Genomic DNA, 4,983 nt, shown 5'->3' on the forward strand with positions numbered 1-4,983 from the left:
CAAGAATATCCAGAAGGCCCAGCCCCGAAACTCTGTGTGTGTCTAAAAAGGGAGGTGGGTGGATTAAAGCTGGGGATAGAGAGAAGGATTAGAGAACAATGCGTGCTATTTTTGCATTGCAGGAGTGTTCTCTGCTGCTTCTGGGTCCTGACAGTCTTGAAAAGATCCAGCTGCTGAACTGGTAAGAGGTGGACTGCTGCCTCTGCATGTGTAGAGCACAGGAACTGACATGGCTGCTTAGGGATCTGACTCTAGCTCTACTTCAGACTTGCTGGACACCTTGGCCAATTCATTTTTTTCTCTGGGCCAGTCCATTACCCTGCCTCCACAAGGAGAGCATAAGCATCATCAGGCTCCCTTGATATCTTTGAGATCTGACAGTTCAACTCATTTTTTTCTATAATATTCCATGACCTTCCACGGAATATTATAGAAAATATAAATGTTCCATGACCTTCCATGACATTCTATACATTGCCAACAAAAATCAATATTGAACATCAGACTCCCATCCTAGTACCAAGTCTAAATAAATGGTGAGGAGTAGGGAGCTGCTGCTGGCTCATTATGCAACTTTTTTCCCATCTGGATGGCTGCACTATAAAAGTTTCCCTGGGGCTACGCTTTCCTGCTTTGCAAAGTCCCGATTCTCATTTGTGAGTCTGATTTGGAAGTTTATTTTCTTTTCCAGAATCTCCGTTATAGACTTCCTCCCTACCTCGTGCCTCTGGTCACTGCCACTTGCTCACTTTTCACTCAGAACCTTGATTCTCTGAATTAGACCAAGATTATGATTTGGAGAAGGCAGTTTGCAAACCTGGGGTCCAGGGAAACAAAGGGCCAGAGCAGTCTCAGTTGTGGAAGCAGGGAGAGAGGAGGTGTGCAAAGTAGTCAGGTGGCAGGCTTGAAATAGTCCCAGGCACTATTGTGCTGCTCCTGTCGCAGGCGCTAGTCTTCTATGCCTTCTGCCTAGCCACCAAACATTCTGTCACACCAGTCAGTTTTTGGAGTGACTAGTGTGGGAGGAACAATTCATGAGAAATTGAGCTAAACCCAAAAGAAATGGGGCTTCAGAAAAAAAAAATTCTTTGTGATCCTAGAGAACTCCCAGCTGAGCACCCTTCTTTATGGTCCGGATATTACTGAGTCTTGGGAGGATATTGTGTGCATGTATTAAAGGGGAAAAGATGTGGGAGGGGACAACACAGCTTCTTGTTTGTATAGCTCACTTCTCTCTAGGGACAATGTATGGAAAGACCAAGTGTGTGCATAAACTTGCACCTCAAAATGCCTCCTCTTAGAGAGAGTACTGTAAGACCCCATTCCACATGCTGACTGACACGTGGTCAACTTGCTTAGTCAAGACAGGCACTGGTGGTGAGGAGCTGGAAATCTTTCTTAAGTTTGTTTACCTGCAAAATGGAGATAATCCTCGTGCTGCCTAGTGTCTTGTGGCTGCGGTGTAAAGCCCATAAGAACAGATGTGTGGGCTGTGTGGAGGCAACTTCATAAACTCAAGTAGACACATCATTACAGGGCACATCATTACAATGCTCATTTCTTTCTTCACCAAGTTTTCCATAGTCATCTCCTCTATGCCAGGCCTGTTGATAGTTATTGGGAGAAGCAGTGCAGTGTTAACCTTTTTGAGGCACCTGGGTATGGAGTTCTGAGAGGAACTGAAAGCTACACTAGAGGTCTGGCAAAGGTGTTCTGGAGCATTGCAGATGAAGAGACTCCTTCTCCCCAGGGTGGCAAGGGGTATCAGAGAAAAGTTCTATGGAGGATAGCTTTGACGGTTGGGTCAAGTCAGAAAAGTAGGGGAAGGATTCCTGCCCAAGCCAAAGCCCATCAGTGAGAGGGTATGGTGGGTTGGGCAAGAGCTACAATTCTGGATGGCTGTGGCTAAGTATTTGTGTGGTGGGGAGAGGAAGAGCTGGACATTAGACTGGAAAGAAAGGCCTGGGGCCAAAGTGTAAAAGACCATGACTGCCTGGATAAATTGAGGCTCAACTAGCTAAGTTCATCTTTCCCAGGGAAGTGGTATGTTGTAGTGGCTCTGCCACCAGACTGCCTGGGCTGGGATGCCAAGCTCGCCACTTAGGAGCAGTATGATCTGGGCAGGTTAATTGACCTCTCTGAGTCTCAACATTTTTTTCTGCAAAATGAAAATAATAGCACCCATGTCACAGAATTGTGGTAAGAATTGAGTAGTCCATATGAAGTAGCACAGAGACTAGTACATAAGATGGTCTCAATAAATGTTAGTTACTGATGCTGTTGTTATTATTGCTATCCTTCTGATCCAGTGTACAGATCTTCAAAGTTATGGAACTGCTAATATGACTTTGAAACCAGTTTTTGTTTTGTTTTTGGTTTTTTTTGAGAAGGAGTCTCGCTCTGTCGCCCGGACTGGAGTGCAGTGGCGCGATCTCGGCTCACTGCAAGCTCCACCTCCCGGGTTCACACCATTCTCCTGCCTCAGCCTCCCGAGTAGCTAGGACTACAGGTATCTGCCACCACACCCAGCTAATTTTTCATATTATTAGTAGAGGCGGGGTTTCACTGTATTAGCCAGGATGGTCTAGATCTCCTGACCTCGTGATCCGTCCACCTCAGCCTCCCAAAGTGCTGGGATTACAGGCGTGAGCCACCACACCCAGCCGAAACCAGTTTTCAATATAAACACACATGAGCCTATGATTCCTTATGCACAGATTCACTTTATTGTGCAGACCCAGACTCAGTTTCCCAGGGCAGAATATTTTGTTCATCTTCATATCCTCAGCACTCAACAGAGAGTTTGGCACAAACTTGTTGACAAGCATGTATTTACTGAACATGAAATGAGGCATTTTCAGGCCTAATATCAAGCTTAAGTGCCAGCATCCACCAATGAAGTGTGATGTTACCACTCATTGGGCATCTCCTTTGTGCCAGGCCCTGTGTTAAGTGACACACTCATTACCCAGAATGATGGACTACACATAGCTTCTGGTCTCAAGGGCAACCAGTCTAGTGGAAGAGGAAGAAAACTCCTGAGTTTCTTACTTGGGCAAGGGACTGCTGGATGGTGTTATCATCCACTGAACTGAGGAATACAGGAACAGAATTAGGAAAATGTGGCCGGGCATGGTGGCTCATGCCTGTAATCCCAGCACTTTGGGAGGCCGAGGTGGGCGGATCACAAAGTCAGGATATCAAGACCATCCTGGCTAACACAGTGAAACCCTGTCTCTACTAAAAATACAAAAAATTAGCCGGGCGTGGTGGCGGGCGCCTGTAGTCCCAGCTACTTGGGAGGCTGAGGCAGGAGAATGGCGTGAACTTGGGAGGCGGAACTTGGAGTGAGCCGAGATTGCGCCACTGCACTCCAGCCTGGGCGACAGAGCGAGATTCCGTCTCAAAAAAAAAAAAAAAAAAAGAAAATTTAGGAAAATGTAATGATTTTGTTTAGGACATACTGAATTTCACTTGTCAGAAATCCCACCTAGGGCTTTTGCACTGGCTGCTGCCTCTGCCTACAGTGTTTGTCCTCTGAATATTGGCATAGTTTGCACCTCATTTCCTTCAAGTGGCTGCTCAAATGTCATTAATAGTGACACCTTCACTGAACAGTTGATGTATAAAATAGCAATCCCCATTTCCACCCCCTTCACTCTCCAATTCTTTAATAGGCCTTTCTTTCTTATCCACAGCATTTACCACCCCTTGGTGTATTTCTTATTGTTATTTATTTTAGAGTCATTTTTAAATTTTCTCTTTCTTATCATGAAAATGGAAGCTCCGTGAGGGATAGACAATGAACAAATACATACATAAAATATACAACAGGTCAGATGGCAATAAATGTGATGGAGATCCTGGGTCAGTGGCACATGCCTGTAGTCCCAGCTACTTGGGAGGCTGAAGCAGGAGGATAGCTTAAGTCCAGGAGTTCTGGGCTGAAGTGTACTATGCTGATAGGATGTTTGCACTAAGTTCAGCATTAACTTGGTGACCTCCCAGGAGCAGGGGACCACCAGGCTGCCTAAGGAGGTATGAACTGGCCTTGATCAGAAACGGAGCACATAAAAACTTCCATCTTGATCAGTAGTGGGATTGCACCTACAAATAGCCACTGCACTGCAGACTGGGCAACATAGTGAGACCTTGTCTCTTGAAAAAATAATGTGATGGAGAAAAATAGAGCAGGGAAAGGGTATAGGGAGTACTGACGGGTGCTATTTTAAACAAGGAAGTTCGAGAAGGTGATATTCTAGAAAAGACCTAGAGGAACTGAGAGAGCAAACCATGAGGATATCTGGAGGAAGAGCATTCCAGGTAGAGAGACAAGTAAGTACAAAGTCCCTGAGGTGGTGACGTGCTGAAATGTTAGAGGAGCATCTAGGCAAGCCAGTGCACCTGGAACACAGTGAGTGGAGTAAAGTGGTAGGAGAGGAGGTCAGAGAGGACATAGGGAAACAGACAATGTATAGTTTTCTGAGTCATTTTAAAGACTTTAGATTTTGCAGGATTTTGAGTTGAGGAGTTACATGACCTTAGTAAAACATTTAGGGAGCTACAGCAACAAAGGAAGAAGCAGAGAGGCCAGGAAGGAGGCTCTGATAGTGATCCATATCAGACTAGAGGCAGTGGAGGTGGTGGAAACTGATTGGACTCTGGATGTATTTGGAAGACAGAACTGGCTGGACTTGGTGTTGACACCTTAGATGAATGATGTGAGGGAAAGAGAAGAGTGAGGAATAGAAGCCCACAAGGCCCAGAGAAAGAGGGATTGGCAATGTGAAACCAGAGCAAAGAGAACTGGCTCTCTTGGAAGCCAAGTAAAGTACTGGGATTTTATAAAAGACAGAGTTACCAAGAGTGTATGTGTCAGATGCTGCCCAGAAATCCAGCAAGATACAGGCAGAAAAGATGCCATTGGATGTGGATCTAGCAAGTCACTGGTGATATGGGCAAGGCCAGTTCAGGACAGAGATG

Source organism: Hylobates moloch, unplaced genomic scaffold, assembly GCF_009828535.3.
Source record: "Hylobates moloch isolate HMO894 unplaced genomic scaffold, HMol_V3 SCAFFOLD_7, whole genome shotgun sequence".
Taxonomy (NCBI): domain Eukaryota; kingdom Metazoa; phylum Chordata; class Mammalia; order Primates; family Hylobatidae; genus Hylobates; species Hylobates moloch.